Source organism: Nicotiana sylvestris, chromosome 5, assembly GCF_000393655.2.
Source record: "Nicotiana sylvestris chromosome 5, ASM39365v2, whole genome shotgun sequence".
Classification (NCBI taxonomy): Eukaryota; Viridiplantae; Streptophyta; class Magnoliopsida; order Solanales; family Solanaceae; genus Nicotiana; species Nicotiana sylvestris.
Window position 1 is genome coordinate 179,762,128 of NC_091061.1, and position 20,023 is coordinate 179,782,150.

Sequence of the window (20,023 nt, forward strand, 5' to 3'; positions counted from 1 at the left end):
TTATGGCGGACGGGCTCTTTCCCAATATCACTACCGGCTTGACGCCTTCTCCCTGCGACTGTACACTCGTTCCTCCACTGGTTGAGACTTCTTTCGGGGCGGCTTGGATCATCATCACTGTTTGTGAGGGTTTTCTCAATTCTCCTCCCTCACACACCAACTCAATCATGTGAGTTTCGTGGTGCGCTGGCAGTGGGTTTTGGTTGATGTTAGGAGCCTCCGGTGTCTGGACCTCGATCTTATTGGTGTCAATAAGATCCTGTATGGCATGCCTTAATTTCCAGCACTTCTCGGTATCATGCCCGAGCATCCCTGAACAGTATTCACAACTGATTGATCGATCCAAGTTCTGAGGTGGGGGATTTGGTTCTCGAGTCTGGACAGGACTAACCAAACCCAATTGCCTCAGCTTGTGGAACAAAGCGGTGTAGGTTTCTCCCAACTCCGTGAAAGTTCTCTGCTTCCGCAACCTGTCATTCCTAGCATCTGGATTTCCCCGGAAGCCTGCCCCTGAAGGGTTTCTATACGCCCTCGGTGGAGGATAGGTGTTTTGTGGTGGTGCATATATGTTCTGGGGAGCCGGCGCGCGCCATTGTGGGCGAACCGGAGGCTGAGTGTATGCCTGGGCTTGGTGTACGGAACAATGTGGTTCTCGAGGTGGATAGAAATTTTGTGGTGGGCTGTATGGGTATTCTGACCTGTGAGGTCTGGGTTGGTTGTAGTGTGGCCTGCCAGCCCTGGACCAACTGCCTGCCTCGATCGTGGCAACCTCTTCTTTCTTTCTTCTCAGCGCACCTCCCGTGCCGCTTTGAATAGCCTGGGTTGTGGCTTTGAGTGCCGAATAGTTCAAGATTTTGTCAGACCTCAGACCCTCTTCTATCATGACCCCTATCTTGACCACCTCGTTGAAAGATTTTCCAACTGTTGTCACCAAGTGACCAAAGTAGGTTGGATCCAGTGTCTGCAAGAAATAGTCCACCATCTCTCCCTCTCTCATGGGAGGATCGACTCTAGCTGCTTGTTCTCTCCAGCGGAACCCGAACTCGCGAAAACTTTCCCCGGGTTTCTTCCCAGTTCTCAATAACGTGAGACGGTCAGGGACTATCTCTAGATTGTACTGGAAATGACCTGCAAAAGCCTGCGCCAGATCATCCCACGTGTACCACCTGCTGAAATCCTGCCTGGTATACCATTCCAGTGCAGATCCGCTCAGACTTTGGCCAAAATAAGCTATCAACAGCTCATCCTTGCCGCCTGCCCCTCTCATTTTGCTACAGAATCCCTGCAAATGTGCCATGGGATCACCGTGTCCTTCATATAAATCAAACTTAGGCATCTTGAACCCATCCGGGAGTTGGACGTCTGGAAAAGAGCACAGATCTTTGTATGCTACGCTGACTTGGTTGCCCAGCCCGTGTAAATTCCTGAAGGACTGCTCCAGGCTTTTGAACTTTCTCAGCACTTCATCCTGTTCAGGGGCCTTAGCCGGCTTTTCAATCTCTGCCGGCACTTCCAAATGTGGATTGTAAGCTTGAGGCTCGGGTGCATGGAATGTAGGCTCAGGGGGGTAGTATTGTGTATCTTGAGCCTGGAACAATGGCTCACTGGTCATTCTTTACAAAAGGGCTGATGTAGGTCCCACAAAAATGGGAAGATTGGGTGTTGGGAGAGGTTGATGGGGTGGTGGAGCTTGGGAATCATGAGGGCTTCTCTCTTGATGATAAAGGGGATTTGGACGGTTTGTGGAAGGGCCAGAGTGAGGGTATTCTGGTATATGTCCCAGTGTTTCAGGGCTCTTTTGTGTTTTGGCTAGGGCTAGCTGCATTGCATTCATCTCTAGTCCCATCCTTTCAATCTTTTCCATCGCTTCTTTTAACAACTGGCTCATCGGCCTTTCTTCCTCATTGCTATTCTCCGAAGTAGTCATGCTTGTTGCTACCGGTCCTTTGGATCTGGTTTGGTATGAGTGTGTTGCCAGAATTCTTTAACAACTAACTGTCTGGTATCAGACAACAACAAACTTTATTAGCGTTAGAGCTTAACAGATTTGATCATAACACATATAGGATTCAATGCTCCTAGGTAGTTAACCGTTTCTACATGATTTGCTTCAAACAACATGCGTCATCCCGGCTTGCTCAGTTGTCCCTTTTTATTCGTTTTTGTATTTTCTTTTCTTTCTTTATTACAAGCGGTCGAATCTTATGGGGATTGCCTACGTATCATGTCCCCGCGTGAATCAGACCAGGCGTAGTTCTGCCATGAGGCTAACATTTATATAAAAAATGACCAAACATTACATTTGAAAAACTTTGTAAAAACAATGTCTTGAAATACACACATTCAAATTGAAATAAACAGATACAATTCTTAATATCTCATAACGTGCCCCACTTTCCACTTGTGTTGTAAATTATTAGATCATTTTCTCAAGGCGGGGCTTGAACCGGATGACCTCCCAATGTTCGATACATCCTTTCCAACTCCACTGCTAGATGACGGGCAAAGGTGGGTGCATGCTCTGTAAACCTTCCATAATCCATTCCTTGGCAGTTTACATAACTTTGAGAGGTGTAGACCGCCAGGTCGTGGATATGTGCCCTGAAATCTTGGAGATGTTGGCCTTGATTCTGCAATTGCTGCTGGCGAGTGGTGGCTATATCTCGGATACTGCCTTCACGATCTAGGGATGACTCTAATAGAGCTCGGAGTCTGGCTTGCTCTAATCTTATCTGCGTTCTTTCTCTATTAGTGTCTGCTTGTTGATGCTCTCTGTATCTTCTTGCCTCTTCTAGTTGTGCACGAAGTTGGTCTTCTGATTGTATCCAATGGTCTTTTTCCTTCTTGAATTGTGCCATGTCTTTCTCGGATTGCCTATCTTGGCGTTCCTTATTAGATCTGGCTTCTTCGTTTAATTGTTGGATCCTTTCTTTTGCTTTGCTCAATGCCCTTTCTTTTGCAGCAAGAATGGAATCTTAATCTTGCATTCTTTCAAAAAGATTGGCGATGGTTTTTTGATCCTTCCAATTCCTCATTGGAGTGTCAGAAGCTTTTTTCATTTTCAGAAATCGAGCATGAAGACTTTCATTCTCACAAGCTAGACTCTTCTTCTCGCCTTCAGCTTCTTGTGCTTGCAAATCCTTCTCCAGACTGAGGTTCCTTAGATTTTCCTTGAGGGAATGGATAGTTGCTTTGTACCCCTTCTCTTTTTCTCCCCAGATCAACCGCTCTTGGATTTTATCATTAAAGTTTTGAACATGGGGTCTTTTAGTTGGCCTTCTCAGCTCAGGTTCTGGTACATCATCCACGCGAGACCGTTTCTCAAACCACCTCGCATATCCAGGATTTATCTCACCCTTTTGTAGTGTCTGGGACTTGAGTATCGCTTTTTAAGTATCGACATCCATTCCACATCTGCTGAAGTAACGCCTCAGGAATAGTGGCCTCTGGGTGTAATTCGATTTCTTGCGTACTCAAATCTTCATCATCAGGAACTACTTGATATCTTCCTAGTTGTCTTAGGACTCTCAATGGCGCGTATGGCTGGATGCTTCTCAATCCCAATAGTAGAAGATAACTATTTGAGTTTGACATATGTATCACTTCCCTCATCGGTAGCCATCCCAGAGTCCATTCAATTTGATTTGCCGTTAGAGCCCTTAGCTGAGATACCCATGCTTCTATCCCTTCTGGAACCTGATAATTTTTCACTCTTTCCTCATAACCCTCGATGTAATTATCGTTGCTTGGCCCATACTGTATGATCTTGGGCTGTTGTTGGAGATGTTCAATCAACCACATTTGCAACAAAATTTTGCATCCTTCGAAGACTTTCGCTCCTGCTTTACATAAAGTCAAAGCCCGATAAATGTCTGAGAGAATGATGGGGACAAGGGTGTGGTTTTCCTTGGTGGTGAGGATTTGCACAACTTTTGCGGTGCGAATATCGATTGTTCGTTCTTTGTTCGGGAAGACCATGATTCCTAGAAAAGCCACCATGAAGGCGAAGCGACGGTGAACCTGCCATGCGTCTTTGTCTTGTTTGTTAGTAAGGCCTTTCTCATGAATTTCGAACCCATCTGACTTTCCGAACCTTGAATACAAAAAGTTGAAAGAACAACATCCGTTGACGACATTGCTTTTCCTGATTTGACTGCTGATGTTCAGAAGACCGAAGAATCGATGTACCGAGGGAGCCTTCGTGAATATCAAGCTTTGATTCCTTAAACTTCCGTCAAAACCAACATATCCAGCTACCTCCTCTAATGTAGGAGTGAGCTCGAAGTCAGAGAAACGAAAGACATTGTGAACAGGGTCCCAAAAAGTTACTAATGCCGCAATCAGATCATCACGGGGTTTAACTTTCATAATGTCCGGGAGATTTCCCAAATGCTTGATGACCCACTTTTGACCATCTTCGCCTAATTCACACCACCACATTTGAAGCTGGAACAGAAACTCTTCTGTATTTGCGGAGGAGGGATTTTGTGTAGTGCTCATTTTGTATCTGAAATTTAATTTAATAAAGTCAAGACTCATTTTGAAAACATACTCTTATCATTTTCAGTCAAAACTATTTTCAAGATTTAAAACTATTTTTTGGGAATTTTTCAAACTATTTTCAAGATTAAATACCTTTCAAGATTAAATACCTTTATTTCAAGATTTGAAGACTATATTTTATTTTTTATTATATATATATATATATATATATATATATATTTTATATATTATATATATATATTTTATATATATTATATATATATATTATATATATATTTTATATATATATATTTTTTAGTTATATAAAAAAAAACCCATTTTATTCCTCAGCTCTTACCATGATTTCATTTAAGCCGGTCAGCAAGCATGTTCGAGGCAAATGAATGCACATATAGCAAGTAGGATGCATCAGGATGGTCTTTTTATTTCGGGTTCACCTGTCTTAGACAGACCCAACCCCTGTGTTGAGTCCCCTAAGTCAAATGCACGTGATGCAAATAAACGTTCCTACTAGGGATCCGGTACATGGCTGAGTTATTCTAAGTGTAAAACCTGAGGTTGATTGTTCTAAACCTGGCTTACCCAAACAGACAGTTTGAGCCGAAGCGGGGGCAACGTACCGGGAGCACGAAAGTCTGCCCGGCCTAGTTACTTGTCCCAACTCCGTCTTATTTGGTATGACTTTAACAGAAAGGTGGGTCACGCGCACGTGTACACCATAAATTCAGAAGACTCAGAAAGAAGGGGGTTTCGTAACAGTTGTATACATTCACAATTCAAATAATATTAAAGCGGTAAAAGCATCATTTAGCACATTAGGCATACATCATGTAAAAATCAGATAATAAATAAAGCCAAATAATAACAATTATTCTAAGCTCGAATTCTTAACCCTGAACCAGTGGTTCTGGGTTTATAAGGTCCCCAGCAGAGTCGCCAGAGCTGTCACACCTCCTTTTTCCGCACCCGAGGGGGGTGCAGGGGAGTTTTTTCCAATTAAAGGACAATCGAAACGGGATTTGTTTATTTATTTCAGAGTCGCCACTTGGGAGATTTAGGGTGTCCCAAGTCACCAATTGTAATCCCGAATCAAGGAAAATAATGACTCTATATTACAGTCCGCGTACCAGAAATCTGGATAAGGAATTCTGTTAACCCGGGAGAAGGTGTTAGGCATTCCCGAGTTCCGTGGTTCTAGCACGGTCGCTCAATTGTTATATTCGGCTTGATTATCTGATTTTATACAAGTGTGAACTTATGTGCAAAATTTAACTTGTAACCGCTTTTATCATTTACTGTTATTTTATAAGACTTGCAACGTCGTGAAAACATATCTCGAACCACGTTACATCAATGCACCCGTGGTTGTTGACATATCTCGACTCGGTTGAGATTTGGATTTGGGTCACATAAATGTGCACCCGAATTAAGGAGAATAAATTATTAAGACGCGCCTAAAGCAACTAGCGTATTGTTGTTTTGGGGAAGGCCGAAAAATTCGCTAAACGGCCTGTCCCGAATTCTAAGTGTTTTAATATATATATACAGTTAGAGGGCCCCGCAGCTGTGTACATTTTTGTTTGACGAGGCTCGTCTCGTTCTACTTTTAAAAGGAATTTGCGACGTCATGGACATGCATCTCGAACCACGTCACAATCAATGTACCCGTGATTAGAAATACATTTCGAATCCGTCGAGATTTGGATTTGGGTCACATAAATGTGCACCCGAGTTTAAGGAGGTAAAATTATTAGATACGCGCTTAAAGAGACTATCGCGTTATTATTCTGGGAGGGCCGTGAGATTTGCTAAACAACCTATCCTGGAAACTGAATGCTTCGATAATATACATTTAACGAGGGCCCCGCAGCCTGCGCGTTTTTTTTTTTTTTTTTTTTTATTTTCATCGCGGCTCATCTCGTTCTTATTTTTAAAGGGTATCCTATAGCAACTACGTTTCTTGTCGTGTTCGTCTCTACTAATTGAAAACAGGAGATAGTCTTAATTAATTACGTGCTTGCCAGTTATCTATAACAACATTCAGAAATGCTTAAAAATCAGAAACGAGGCTGCGTGCGCAGTCAGCCGAACAAATAATCACGGGCCCAAATCCAGCCCATGCGTGATGGGCCAGACTTGGGCCCCTGTTTTTCCGATACAGGCCTACTTGGTTTGCTTCGATTTGGGCTCGACCTTCATGAGGTTGAGGCCCTGAACTGGTTCTTTGTTCTATAAAATGAGTTTATCAATTTATATGTGACAATCTGACAAAAGAGGAAAGTACTTTAACTAAAGTGGATAGTTTTCCTATCTGGCCTACATTAGAGAATATACTACATCATCAGACTAAGTCTAAAAATACAACTTATTGCAATGGGAATATTTTCACCTAACAACATACATATATGACTAGCATTCACTTACCTACATTGATATACTAAGCATGTAGGCTACTTCTATTATCCAAACGAAAATGTAACTATTATATACTACATGACATTTAATACAACAGTCCATGTATATATAAAAACAATCTGCAGGTCCTCTCTTTTGCATTCATGCTCAAACTTTCAGTTACATTGGTGGTATTAATTGTGTACCTGGTAAGGACAGGAAAGGAAGAAGGAGAGTGATCAGTTGAGTAGTATGTAAACAACAGCAAAAGCAGATTCACAGCAACAACACAACAACAACCACCGGCCAACAAGGATGAAGCTCAACAAGGAGTCGAGCAACAAATAAACAATCCCAGAAAAAACAGAGTAGGAAACAAATGCCCAGAATGTTGAATGTAACAGCAACAGAAATCCAATGACCACAAGAAAGCTTGGCAAACGACAGGAAAAGCAAAACCACAAAGAAAACCTGATCAAACTGGACTCTTGCACAGTTTCTTCTAGACAATACTCATTCACAATGTTCTGAAATTTATTTCTGTTTTTCCTTTTTTTCAGTTTTCTTACTCACAGGATCTCTCCAGACTCAAAAAAATGAACCCCTCGTTCTAATGGAAGGTCTGCCTCTTTTATAGCCTAACCTTAACACTTTACAGTCTGTTTGACAACTCAAAATTCCCCCTCCCTGTTGTTTTTCCACTCACTTATTTTAAATAACAAAACTCCCATGAAATCCCTGACAGCCCCTCTCTCTTTTGTTGTTAAAGTGTCCTAATCACTTGCTTATTTAACCAAAGTATGGGCAGTAGGAATATAATCTGACAGCACATGCTGTCCAATTATTTTAATTCCTTAAAGCTAACCATACACATGCTGCCCACGGTCTAAACCAAATGGCATCGTGTTTTAAAATCAAAGTCTGAATCTGCCATTATAACCTTTCCCCTAGATGTTCTTTAATTCGATTTGAACAAAATCAATAGGCAATACAATTCAGTTCCTAATGGGACTCAAATACGATCACAGCAGAAATAAGCAATACGAATCAAGTTGTTACCATTAACGATTGAAACTAATTGACGACATATATCGACTCGACTATATTAATCGTAACACATAACAATCAATCGTTCATATAAACAACACGTATAGAGTCCCGAATGACTTCAGACAAATTTGTTCAAACACTGGGAACTTATATGAATTAAACTCGTTTGACGACTAATCTAATTGACGAGCATGTATATCACAAGGTATATTCAGAGCACACATAGAAAATCAAACGACCAAATAAAAGGTCTTTGACAGAGACGAGAGAAATTAAGAAAACATCACACAATAACAAACAGACACAACAAAGCATGCTAACAACTCAATCAAAACTAAAACAAAGAGAAGGAAAACTTACTGAAAAAGTTTAAACCAAACTGTCCCAAATCCGACTTAGCTTTGACCATTTGAGGCCGAACAAATTTTAACCAGGGTGTTCTCACATGAGAACACCTTGGTTAAGATCCATTAAACCTCAAACCCTTGTTAAGACCGGCTGGATTCCAAGGCTATTAGTGTTCTAGGTTTTGGATCTTCAGATCTGATTTTTTAGGAGTTGTGTGTAGATTCGGACCAAACCAAGTTTGGTTTGGTCACGAGGAGGGTCATGGGAGTGTGTGATACAAAGATGGTGAGGTTTGGCATAGATCGAGTTTTGTCTCGAATCTTCAAATCCAGATTCGAGACGATAGGAGGTGATTCGAGGTTCATGGTTAGTGGATTCGTGTTCAGGGTGGTTGGATGCTTCAGAGGTGTGAAGGGGGTGGTCATCGGCGTTCATGCCGCCGGGTTCTGGTGGAAGGGAAACTAGGGCGGCTTGCTAGGGTTTGGGGGTTTCAGGTTTGAGCTTGGGGATGATGGGATGGGGTGTTGGTATAGGGGGCGTGGGGTGTAAGGGAAGGCTTATATACGGAGTAGGGGATTGGATCTGAGCCGTTAGATCAGATGATCTCAACGGCTTGGATCTGATGGTGAGAAATGAGACGGGGTCGTTTGATAGTTAAACGGGGTCGTTTGGGCTTAAGGGATGGATTGGGTTGGACCGGCTAACCAGGTCGGGTCACGAGTGCATATGTGGACCGTTGGATCAAGAGGCTTGGAGGGCTCAGATCGATTTGCCTGAAACGGCGTCGTTTCGGGAGGTGCCTGGGCAGGCCTGGTCTGGACCGGGTCCTTGGTCGTGGCTGAAGTGGGATGGACTTGGGCCTCAATTCAAAATAGGCCCAAGTCCGATTTACTACATCATATACCTTTTTCTTTTGTTTTTCCAAAAAAAATTTCTTTAAAATACAATTAAATAAAAAATGAGCTTGCCACATCCAATTAATCAATACTTAACACAATTATTTACACACATATAGCAAAAATCTAAATGGTTAAATCACAACCTAGACTAAAAGATGCATATATATTTTTTGAATTTTCTTTTAACGACACATATTTTTTGTATTTTGTTTGATAATGACTAGATGCGAAATGGACAGACCCACAAATGACTAACAACACATGTCACGGAAAAATCGAAAAATTGTACAGCGAAGTCATTTGTCATTATTTTTATTTTCTTTTGGAGCGATTGTCCGTGAAGCAAAAATCACGTGCTTACAGTATGGTCACAACAAGTCCTACCGTACCTATCCTGACGAGTTTGCCATTACATCACTAAGTCATATTCACCGAAAGGTCTTTGTATTCATGTTTTGTTTCCTGGGGTTGATTGTGTTACCAATGAAGAAAGCAAGGATCCATACCAGGCTGGCTATGGTAACTAAAACTCTAATGGAGGGCATTGGCGGGAAACCATTCAATATTGTGCCTATGATCATTGCGGAAATATAATGGGCCTTGGAGAAGTGACAACGAGGAGCCAAACACTTCGAGGGCTACAATTTGCTACTCCAACTTTGGCTCATGGAGCATCTCCAAAAGGGTGAGAACCGACATGAGATTCAGCGAAGAGACTGGGATGATCATATCGTTTCCCATCATCCGAAGTGAATGAATTACATGCCCAACATATTCGACCATCCAGAAGATGCCAGAGGATGGGTAGAGTAATTTGATAATCTAACTGAGGACCGGGTACGATGGATGTTCGAGTGGTTCCCTACCGAGGAGTTTATCACCCGATCCAGGGATGCACCATTTCTGATACTGATCGGTCTGAGAGGAACATACCCTTACGTCCATCTCCGTATTATGAGGCAAGCGGGTAGGAAGTAGGTTATACCCAGGGTCGACAAGATGAGTCATTTCCAGGCTGACTTCTAGGTTGATGACAGTCCTTACAAGTGCCAAGCTCAGCATATGTGGCACTACAAGATCATCATGGGGAGAGATACCATCGAGCCAGACAGGTACCACACTGGTTGCGCTCCCTACTATTCAGGCTGGTTGGAGGTTAATCACGATGGTCTGGGCTAGCCAGGGCTTTCTAGGGGCCACAGGATCGTAGATGAAAGGGCCGAGGCACACGTCAAATACAATCAATTGCGCAAGAGGATCCGGGAGTGTGAAAGAGAGCACCGTGAGATACAAGAAGCCAACAAAAAGCTGATTGAGGAGTGGAAAGACATGGCTGTTAGCGCCAACAAGCAACTGGGATACTTGGAGTGGGGCATAGTAGAGCTGGAAAGGAAATTCCTCAAAAGAATCGAGGATTGCCAAAATGCTGAAGGAAACGAGGGCGGACACCTAGCCAGAGCCTATCTATTGCTGGGACTTCGCGAGCTGGGAAAGCTATTCGATGGAGCCAAGGATGCCGAATCTAGGGAAGGTCCTTCTGGGACTAAATAGAAAGTAGTTTTCTTTTGCTTTATGAAATGTAATGAGGCCAATGGCCATTAATGACATTTTATTTCTTGTCAATTTGGGATTCGTCTATTTTTATCAATAAAATGAGGCATTTAGCATCCTAAGTTCTCCAAATCAATTTGTTGCTAGGCCTGCCTCGGGCACAAAGAGGTCCCCCAAATTAGGACACGATTTATATTCTTGCGCTATGTGTTTAAATATCGCAACATTTTTTATGATCCTCACTAACTTGTTACCTTTTTGTTTTTACTTTTTTTTTATTATTCCCCTCCCCAAAGGTTAGCTCGTGCACTCTGGCAACATCATCTTATTCCACGAGATCCAGGGGCCCTCCACCCACTCCTCCTCTTAGTCCTGTCAAAAACAAGAACAAAGGGAAGATGGAAGATTTGAACAATGTCAGAAAGGAGAACTCAGCTGAACGGGTAGAGGTCACTCATGGTCATGGTACTCAAGTTTCCAAAGAAAATGCATCCCAACTCGAACAAAAGCTGCTGAAATTCTAAGAAGAACTTGATCAGGTTCGAAATCTGGCAAATCTGCTATTTTCCCTCACTACTCCAGATGTCAATTTCCCAAATTCTCAGAACCCCACACCTCCACAGAATATCCCAAAGCAACAAAACCATCCCGCACCTCACCATCACTGCAACACTTGCCATACCTCAAACAACACCCTGTTACTTATCCCAGGACTCCAAAACCCCACAAATGACCACTTTCACACCCACCATAACACCCTTATCTACATGGAGACTATGCCACAATCTACCCAACCCATCTCAAGCACACCCGAGTCTGATGACAAGGATTTGCTCATCAGGAATTTGGCTGAAGAACTTAAGAAATTGACTAGCCGAATTCAAGGCGTCGAGTGAATCAAGGGAATTGATCGATGGAGGGTCCAGTCTCAACATTTGTCCGCTGGTAACACTCAAGAAGTTGGGTAAGGGACTGCGAGAAATAAATATGGAGCTATCAATGTGAAAGCTTTCGACGGCTCCCAAAGGTCCACCATTGGGGAGATTAGTCTGTGTTTACAAATGGGGCCAACTTGGTTCGATGTTGATTTCCAAGTGATAGACGTGCCAGCATCTTACAATCTGCTATTGGGACGGCTGTGGATTCATGCTGCTAGGGCCGTAGCATCAACACTGCATCAGGCGGTAAAGTTTGATTGGAATCACCAGGAGGTGATCATTCATGGCGACGGTAGCAACCCTATATATAGTCGCCAGACCATTCCGTCAATCGAAGGAATAAAGAAGCTAGGTGGAGAGACTTACCATCACATCGAACGGGTAAATGTTGTTGACAAAGACAAATGGTGGGATAACAAGATCGAGAGTATACTGAATTGGAGTGGGTACAAACCTGGTGAAGGGCTCGGCAAGAACCTCCAAGGAATCACTAAGCCTATAAAACTCAAGAAGCATGGCACCACTTTCGGTCTGGGATATGAGTACACCTGGGAAGAATTCAACAACTGGTCGCCACTATGGCGCGGTCCTTATTATCCACTGGAGCAGCCGATACCACATTTGGAGCAGATTTTCCAACCGGCCGATATCATTTATGGTTCAGATGAAGAAGAAGCACTAGCAGCGATGAAGAACTTATTCTTAGAAGACAATGACATCGACTGTTGTGTTGTTCTCGAGAAGGAGGGGGAGAAAGGCCCTTCCATACAGGCTATAAGCAGAGGAGCATGCCTCAATAACTGGACCATCAGGACAATCAGAGCCCGACGAGCCTCGGGGTAGCAAGGATAAAACAAGCATCATGCACTATTTTATTTACTAAATGATTTTATTTTGCATTTTAATTCCCGCAATAAGAGCTCTAATGTTCCAAAACAATTATGCAATCTATCCAAGCATTTTAACTTTTCTTATAATTCGGCGCTTATTATTATTTTTCTCTCATTACTTTACTTGTACAACATTACTATTACTTACCTTGATGAGCCAATGACCGTGACATGCAATGAGACAACGCAATAAACGGACATAGATTCAGAGGAAGATGACATACCAGAAGAGATTGTTAAGGAAGTTGAGAATTTTGAGAATAGACCTAAGTCCAACCTGGATGAGACAGAAATTGTTAACCTGGGAGATGCAGAGAACGTCAAAGAAACATGAATCAGCGTCCACTTATCACCGTCAGAAAAGAAGGAATACACGAAATTTCTAAGGGAATATGAGGACATATTCGCCTGGTCGTATGATGACATGACTGGTCTAAGTACGTCTATTGTGGCTCACAAACTGCCAACGGATCCAACATGTCCGCTGGTAAAGCAAAAGCTCAGGAAATTCAAGCCTGATATGAGTCTGAAAATCAAGGAAGATGTCACTAAGCAGGTCAAAGCTAAAGTTCTCAGGGTAGTAGAATACCCGACATGGTTAGCCAACATCGTGCCAGTACCAAAGAAGGATGGTAAGGTTAGAGTCTATGTCGACTATCGGGATCTCAACCGGGTCAGTCTGAAAGACGACTTCCCCTTGCCAAACATACACATCCTGATTGACAATTGCGCCAAGCATGAGTTGCAATCATTTGTAGGTTGTTTCGCTGGGTATCATCAGATCTGGATGGATGAAGAAGATGCTGAGAAAATGGCTTTCATTACACTGTGGGGAATGTACTGTTACAAGATGATGCCGTTTAGGTTAAAGAATGTGGGGGCCACCTACATGAGGGTCATGACTACCATTTTCCATGATATGATACAAAAGGAGATAGAGGTATATGTAGATGATGTTATTATCAAGTCCAAGAAAGCCACTGATCACATGGAAGATTTGAGGAAGTTTTTCAACAGACTGCGAAGGTACAACCTGAAGCTGAATCCCGCAAAATGTGCATTTTGGGGTTCCTGTCGGAAAACTACTTGGGTTTATTGTGAGTCGCCGAGGAATAGAACTAGATCCATCAAAGGTCAAAGCTATTCAAGAATTTCCACTGCCAAAGAACAAGAAGGACGTGATGAGTTTCTTGGGGAGACTCAATTACATCAGTCGGTTCATAAGACAGTCTACCGTTATCTATGAGCCAATCTTTAATATGTTAAAGAAAGAAGTCGCTACCAAATGGACCGATGCCTGCCAAAAAGCTTTCCACAGAATCAAGGAGTACCTGTCAACACCACCGGTTTTGGTCCCGCCCGAGCCAAGTAGACCTCTATTACTCTACCTTACAGTATTGGATGGGGCTTTCGGTTGCGTTCTAGGGCAGTATGATGAGACGGGGAGGAAGAAGCAGGCCATCTATTATCTCAGCAAGAAGTTCACCCCGTACGAGTGTAGACACCTGATTTTTGACCCTCCCCGAGAATTTTCACATTTTTAGCGTGAATATGTGAAATTGGGTCTAATATAGCTATTTTAACTATTTTACTTTATTTCGTCGCAAAAAGAAAATTACAAAAATATATGTATAAACTTTTAGTTTATGTATTTCTCATAAACTTGAAAAATACAAAAAATAGTACCTTATTTTGTACTTTACATAATTTCGAAAATTACCAAAAAATATAGTTCTATTAATGTTTTGTAGTCATTTTAATTTTTGAAAAATACAAAAATATTACTTTATATTTTATCTTTATATAAAAAATGAAAATTACAAAAAATAGTTTTATTAATATTTTGTAGCTATTTTAAATCTTGAAAAAATATTTTAAAAAAAAGATATAGTTTTGTTTTAAATATTAGTCTTATTTTTGGTAGTTATTTTGCTTACATAGTATTAGTCGAACAACTTCGTGTTCTTATTCTCGGGTCCGGGCAAAAGAATAATATTCGGGTTCAAACTACCTGGTTTTAGGCCTAATTTTCGGACTTAGCCCATAATAATCCGAGTCCACCACACATGGGGGACACGCGTGGGGAACACGGACGGAACACGACACACGGGGAACCCCACCAAGCGTGGGGGACACAAGTCTTGGACCCCACCACGCATGGGGGTCCATTTTCTTGGGCAAAAACTACAAAATACACGGTTGGACAGATTTTTGAGGGGGGGACTTTGAAAATTTTGGAAAGGAGTACACTATTCATCTTCTTCCTCCTTTCCTCAAGAAAAACCTAGGAAAACCCTAGCAAACCAAAACCCACCATCCTTCCACCTCCAGAAAACCACCACCTCCGACCAGCTTCCCCCGACGCCTGAACCGCCGGACCCCCGTCGAGCAGCAGTTGTCGCTGTTGCTGCTTCACGTTCTTATTCATCCTCAAACCTAACCCAAAACCACGCCCAAAACCACCGTCTACCACGAACCAGTAGCGGCGTCATCACCCAAACACCACCACCGAACAGACCTTTCCAGCAGCCCTCACGCACCGGTCCGGCACCTGCTCGTCGACCACCTGCTCTGACGACCGTTGCTGCCTCACTCCCTCATCGTCTCACACCGTCAAACCACCAGCTTCCCCCTCGTCGTCACTGACCCTCAACCATCCCCCCGTCGACTCCATCACCATATGGTCCAAACGCCACCACCTAACATCCCGTCAAACAACCTACTCCTCACGTCCAGCGACCATCCAAACTACCAGCCCCATCTACCACTGCCCAAACGACCCTCCAATATCCATAGCCTCCTCCTTCCTCACATCCAAACGACCCCTTCTGTTACATTATTCGCACCAACCTGCTGCGTCGAGAAAGTCCAGTAGCAGCCAACATCTCGTGCGTTGACAGTTTTGGCCGAGTTTTCAGTTTCCATTGAGGTCGTCGTTGTTCATTGAGGCCCGGTACGTCGAGTTTGTTCCGAGGTTTCGTCGTTGTTCCTCGTTCAGTGAAGTCCAGCTTGAGTTCCGTCGAGGTTGTTGTCCGAGGTTTCGTCGCAGGTCCAACGCATCGGACGTTAATCTCAAGTAGGTCATCTCTGTCCGTGTACCTCATATTTTCTGTTAGTAATATGTATATGTGATGTTTTAGGATACCATCCTAGTTCATGCGGATAGTGCGCGAATTGAGCGAGACATATATACATGATGTTTGCGAATGGCTATTTTTGTTAATTAACTCCATATGGTATTGAAATTTGGTCGTGAACATCTTTTTCCTTTGTTTCGTTTGCTTCAAGTAGGTATTTGACATTTTGGCTTCTTCATGTTTAGATGTTGTTATCCAAATATTTGTCATAATAGGGGAAAGGTGTTAATTATTTTAGTTTGTCTTAATAGTTGTTTATACATGTGGTAGTAAATGTTGAAATTATAGTAGCGATTTTAATTCCGCGGAAAAATACTCGTTTCATCAAATAAGTCCAATTTACAACCCATGACCTAGCAAAGTAGCAAAAAATGTAGTTATTTTTAGCCTTATCCTTTTCCTTTTTTAAAAAAATATAAAAGAAAAAAAAATGATACGAGCTTCGTCAAATAAAAAATGTACAGATTGCGGAGCCATCACAGAATATATGTATTAAATACTTAGATTCCAGGACGGGCCGTTTAGCAAATTTCACGGCCCTACCCAAAATAATAATGTGCTAGTTGTTTTAGACGCGCCTTTAATAATCTATTCTCCCTAACTCGGGTGCACATTTATGTGACCCAAATCCAAATCTCAACGAAATCGAAATGTGTCTCTAATCACGGGTACATTGATTGTGACGTGGTCTGAGATGTATTTCCATGACATTGCAAATTCTTTTTAATAATGAATGAGACGAGCCTCGACAAACAAAAAATGCACAAGCTGCGGGGCCCTCTAAATGTATATATTAAAATACTTAGAATTCGAGGACAGGCCGTTTAGCGAATTTTACGGCCTTCCCCAAAATAACAAGACGCTAGTTGCTTTAGGCGCGCCTTTAATAATTTATTTTCCTTAACTCGGGTGCACATTTATGTGACCCAAATCCAAATCTCAACCGAGTCGAGATATGCCAAACAACTACGGGTGCATTGATGTAACGTGGTTCGAGATATGTTTCCACGACGTTGCAATTCTCGTAAAATAATAACAATAAGTAAGAAAGCGGTAAAAAGATAAAATTTTGCACATAAGTTCATATTTGTATAAAATCAGATAATCAAGCCGAATATAACAGTTGAGCGACCGTGCTAGAACCACGGAACTCGGGAATGCCTAACACCTTCTCCCGGGTTAACAGAATTCCTTATCCGGATTTCTGGTACGCAGACTGTAATATGGAGTCATTCTTTTCCTCGATTCGGGATTAAAATTGGTGACTTGGGACACCCTAAATCTCCCAAGTGGCGACTCTGAAATAAATAAATAAATCTCGTTTCGATTGTCCTTTAATTGGAAAAAACTCCCTTGCACCCTCACAGGTGCGGAAAAAGAAGGTGTGACAGCTCTGGCGACTCTGCTGGGGAATATAACCCAGAACCACTGGTTCAGGGTTAAGAATTCGAGCTTAGAATAATTGTTATTATTTGGCTTTATTTATTTGATTTATTATATGTTTTAGCCTAAATGTGCAAAATGTTGCTCTTACCGCTTTGATATTACTTGGACTGTATATATAAACTGTGTCGAAACCCCTATCTTCTCTCTCTTGAGGAGTGCACGTTGGTCGTGGCTTCTTTCTGTTAGTGTCATATACCAAAATAGAACGAGGATTCGGAGGAGTTGCAAAACCGGATGGCCTTTTGGTTACCGGTACACAGCTCCCATCCTCGGCTCGAGTCGTCCGCTCGGGTAAGCCAGGTCTAGAACAAATACCCAGGTTATGAACTTAGTATAACAAAGCCACATGTCGGATCCCTAGTAGGAACGTTTATTTGCATCATGTGCATTTGACTTAGGGGACTCAACACAGGGGTTGGGTCCGTCTAGGACAAGCAACCTGAAAATAATAGACCATCTTTTGGCATCCTATGTGCTACATGTTGTATTTATTCAAGGGTGAATGGGTCATTTGGGCAGACCAATGATATATTGAGGACAAATGGCACTCCTTATCACGCTGGTCACGTTAAATAAGAAAGTTGCACGTTTTTAGATAGGTATGATATTAGGTTAATTAAGCATGGGGAACATTTGTGGAAGTCAAGAAGCCTTGGTATTCCATATGTCCCCCACACTTCATTTTTGGGAAAAGCACATGGGGAACATTTGTGGAATCCAAGAAATCTTGGAATTTCCCATGTCCCCCACGCTTCATATTTTGGGAAAAGCGCATGGAGAACATTCGCGGAGTCCAAGATGTCTTGGAAATCCTTATGTCTCCCATGCCACATTTTTTGAAAATAATAATAAATATAAAAATAAAAATATATATAAAAAAAAGCATTGAAAATTCAAAAAAAAAAGATTTTGTATGTTGTCATCATTTTCCACAAATTAGAAAATCGTGAAAAAGAGGAGAAAATAACAGTGTAGAGATATAACTACTTATTTTTTAAAAATACCAATGTCCAATTAGTGGCGAAACTCTGCCGAAATTTTGAAAAAAAGGAAAAAGAAGGAATGTTTTATGTTCTATGTTAGTTTGTTTGTTTGTTATGAATGAAAAATAATAGTTTGTTTATTCGCTGTAATAAAAATTAATAATAATAATAATAATAATAATAATAATAATAATAATAATAATAATAATAATAGAAAATGGAAAATGGTCTTCTCAAAAATAGTTTATTGGCCCGAACTACGCGGGTTTGATTCTCACCGGATGTGAGATACGTAGGCAACCCTCATCGGGTCCAACCCCACCTTTTGCTAAAATAGCCAAAAACAAACAAATAAATAAAAACATTTAATCCTGTCATAAATAAGTCAGGTGATGCTGTTTTGTCATAAATAGCCGAATGTTCCCGAAAAGGGACGCCTGAAGGCTGACATTGCATAAACAGCCACCTTTTGGGGTCATGTTTAGGATTTCTGGTCCAGTTGACCCACACAGCCTTAAAAGTCTTCGTCCCTGAGGCGCTGAAGGGCCGTGTTTGCAACACCAGATTTTATTGTAATTTGAAAAGAGAAAAAAAAATAAAGAGTCAGCGGTCAAGTGAATACCGTTTGAATTTTAGTCAAAAATAAGCCGAGCCAGCTTCGGCCGCGTCTTAAACCGTTCTTACCGAAATAGCCTTAGAGTATCTCTCAGTTGTCGATCGGTCATTTCCCAAGCACCCAACACCATAATGGAAGATTCTCCATACTCTCCATCCCAACCCATTTATGGCAGCTTTCCCAGCTATCCGAGTAGCTCCATCACTCTTCAATGTTTCTCCGCTCCCCAACACCACTTCTTTCCCCGTGACCTCAAAAGCCATACCTCACTTCCCAGGTACCCGACTCCACGAAATGCTTACCCACCCATACAAGCCTACCAAAAGCCATCTGGATCAGGTTTCCGGCCCTGTCAACATGCAAGAATGAAGAGGTTGCTGAAACGAGAAAAGGCTCTCACCCCTATCGGGGTATCTTATGCCAGTCTGTTTGAAAGGCTAAGGCATGCTGGCTCGATTGAACCACTCCCCGCATGTACTCCAAATCCACTTGCAAGGAGCTTTGATCCGGCAGCGCGATGCGCCTACCACTCCAATGTCATAGGGCACAACATTGAGAGCTGTCATAGTTGGAGAAGGGAAGTAGAGAAAATGATCCGAGAAGGGCGGGTTGTGATTAATAACAGTGACATGGAGCACTCGAACCCCCTCGAGAACTTGCCGACGGAGGTTGATGAGATTGAAGCTGGTAATGGTCTCGGCAGTATTGATGCAAAGCTCAGTGGCTAAAATGCCAATTTTGATAAAGTGGGAGGACGTTTCGTTCCTTGGTCAGCAAGAGAGAAGCTTGTGGTGGCTCATTTTGTTGTCATTTCTGTTGTTCGGATTATTAGGGTTATAAGTCGGATGTTGTCTTGTCCAGTTTGTTTTAGGATTTTGTTCTGGATTGTTTTGTTTGTTTTGTTATTTAAACCATTTCACCGGTAGTCTAATACAAAATCCGGTCTTTTATTATTTCCAGTCATCTTTTTGTTTAGTCCTTTTATCATTTTTGTTCAATGCCGATTCTAGGGACATGACATGCGCACCCAGTTTGGGCCTAGTCTTAAAAGTTAATCATAAAACCCTGAGAAGGTGATCAAAGCATTTAAAGGAAATAAGAACGGTTTGAGATTATTTGGAGCCCGAGTCATGTGGAACTGGGGCAAACACAAAGAAAACCGTTAAATAAAGATTCGCCTAAATTGGCATGAGGGTCGTTCATAATAAAAGAGAATGAGAGTGTCGCCCAACGGTGCTTTAGAAGTGACAAATGAACAAACATATGTT